Source organism: Antrostomus carolinensis, unplaced genomic scaffold (genome assembly GCF_000700745.2).
Source record: "Antrostomus carolinensis isolate BGI_N321 unplaced genomic scaffold, ASM70074v2 scaffold48872, whole genome shotgun sequence".
NCBI classification, from domain to species: domain Eukaryota; kingdom Metazoa; phylum Chordata; class Aves; order Caprimulgiformes; family Caprimulgidae; genus Antrostomus; species Antrostomus carolinensis.
The window spans coordinates 24,927-27,889 of NW_010302618.1; positions in this window are offsets into that span (position 1 = coordinate 24,927).

Consider the following 2,963-nt stretch of genomic DNA (forward strand, 5'->3'; position numbering starts at 1 on the left):
CTTCTGGGAGGATTATTCCTCCCAGTCAGTCTATTTTTGAGGCAATCTGCCCCAGATTGGATACAATGATAGGAAGCATTTGGAAAGCTATCAAACAACTGCATGGGCCTATTCAACCTGGGTAACTCCCCTGAAACATATGGGGTCTCATCAAGCACAAACATGGCACAGAAAAGTGGAAAAAGGCACTTTCCCAGACTAGCAGCAGCAGCTGCCTTTGGGTCTCCATGTCAGACTTCTGAGCGGAGCTTTGTTCTTGATCCCCTGAAATCTTTTGGTTTGCAGAGCCAACAGTTTGACGTGTGCACCTTTGTCTGACCTCTGCTGCAACTGAATAACTGGATAAGTCAGAACCAAACTGCTCATTTTACCAAGAGTTTTTTGAGGTTTTAACTTTTCAGAAACTGCAATTGAAAGAGAGTGAAATGGAGGACACCAAAGGAACAGCTTTGACATGCAACAGCCCAGAGAGTCTCCAGCTGTAAGGTCTCCTCGCCTGGGTCTCAGCCCTGGACTGGCCCATCCCTCAGCTCCAGGATGAAGATGAGTATTTTACAGAGGTGGGGGTGGGAAGGTGTTGTTTTAATTTGTCTGTTTCTCACTATCCAAACCTATTTTAACTGGCAATAAATTAATTCTCTCCAAGTTAAGTCTGTTTTGTTTGTGACAGTAATTGGTAAGTGATCTTGTCTTTATCTTGACTCATGAGCATTTCCATCTTATTTTCTCTCCCCGCCCTGTTGAGGAAGAGCGAGAAAGGGGCTGGGTGGGTGCCCTGTCCAGGGAGACCCCCACTATGTGAAACAACTGGAACCATCACTGGGGTTGGGGTTCAGAGACAGACAGCCAAGAAGTGAGGCAGGACTGGGGATCAGGGTGCTAAAGTAAAGCTAAGGCTGCTACTAGAATTATCCCCAGTGTAACCCTTAGACTGGGGGATTGGTGTGTCCCATAGCATTAGTTTCAGCTTAAGGACAGGATCATGTTGCAAAAAGAGATAGCTGAAACTCAAATGGGGCTGCAGAGGTAAAGTGAGGGTCGCTACTTGGACCCTCTCAACAAACAGTCTATAGCCAGAGGCTTCAGCACGTCCCATGGTATAAATCTCAGCCTAGGTTTAGGATTAGACTTCATGCATTTGGAGTCAAATTCTGACATGAAAAGTTTCTAATGAGTTCCCTAGAGCTCCATCTACTTTTTCCATGTCAAATTTGGCTCATTAACTAGAAAAAAGGTTGTAGTGAAAAGACAAAACAAAGACAGCACATCCTAATAAATATCCAGAGAAAAGGCAGAAGCAACGTTTCCTCTCTTGTGCATTCACTCCTTTTCCCAAACCACAGCACTCCCTACTGCTGTATCCATACTGCCCTCAAAAGCAAGAGGTAAACAAGACTGCAGGCAAAATGATGCACTTGTGTCTGGTTCTGAAGATGTCTCTGATGTGCACTTTTATACAGTGTTCTTCAAAGAGGAACAAGATTGGCTAACGACTGAGCTTTGCAAAAAAATAAAGGCTTGCTGTGGAGCTGGTCCAGAGACATACGAGACTTACACATAAGGGAGCTCACTCAATTGTGAAGCAGCAGACAGCAACGCTTTTTTTGTTATAGAAGTGTGAAAATCTCCACACTTCAGTTTTGTTTCTCAGCTGGATATTGAGCCAGGGAAAAAAAATAACCTATTTAGCCTGCAGTTTACTTGAGATTTTAGAAGACTATAAAGATATCAATAAGCAACCTAAAATGCCACCACATGCATCTATGCATTATCACATTCTCAGCTTCACAGCATGTCTGCTGAGGGCCATCAGCCACAGTACTCCAAAACCTCTTCAAGGCTGCGGGCTCATTACAGTTGTGGCCTGACTTGTGTCTCTAATACAGGCTAAAAACTGCCAAACTCTGAAAAAACTCACCCCCCACTCCCCAAAAAGCCCAAACACAACAACATAGACAGCTCCTACTTTTAGACAACAAATTTCTTCCTTGTTATTTATAGATGTAAATTGCACTCAACACATTCAAAATTGGAATACAAAGCCAACATGCATTTGTCTTGCAGAGGTCTGTTCTCTTCTGCCAAGTGGGTTGGAAAGGCTTCTACCCTGAAAACAGAACCAAGCCTCCTGAAGGGAGGAGTATAAATAAGTCTAATCCTCTAACCATCTTTGGTTGGACCTGTGATTTGCAAAGTGTTTTTACCACAGTATCCAAGATCATTTGATCAGTTATTTGTCTTCCCCATATCCTCGCAAGGAGAGAAGTACCACTATCTTGTCAAGCAACTTACCTCTAAACCTCCAGAGCAGAGGCAGAGCCTGTAACCTTTTCTCCAGATACAGTGTCTCATGTCTCTCCCTAAAAGCGCTTCTCCATAAAGACATTTTTCACTTTTACCTACAGCAAGTAAACATGTTTGCCAGGAGCACAGGAATCCACAGCAGGATCACCCTTGCAGCTGTTATAAACTTACAGGTAATGTTCTTGTATTCTGCAGAAGGGAACATCAGCCAGTGTCCTTTGAGGATGAAATTAAGGAAGGAATTAAGGAAGGAGAATGAAAATAAATCAAGGCAGCACAGATTCAGCAGGCCTTACTGGAATTGCCTAACAAGGAAGATTTATGTTTGTTGCTGGAGAGCAGAGAAATCGGAAAATAGGGTACAAACCAGCTGCAATGGAAACAACAAAACTGAACTTTTCCAGATGCCACTGAGGGACTTCCAGCAAAGCAGCCTGAATATCCTAACAGTATCCACTCCAATAAACCACCACAAAGTGCCTTACTGTTCAACAGGAGCCTGGTGCTGGAGATGGTGCTTAGAGAACATCATGGATGATCCAGCAGTTAGAGCAGAGCCTCTGGAGACTTTGTCCTTCACCTCCAGGGACACTATGAGGCCAGTCACTTAAGGATAGGTATTGAGAAGTACTTAGGTGCCTAGCTCATTGGTTTCAGCA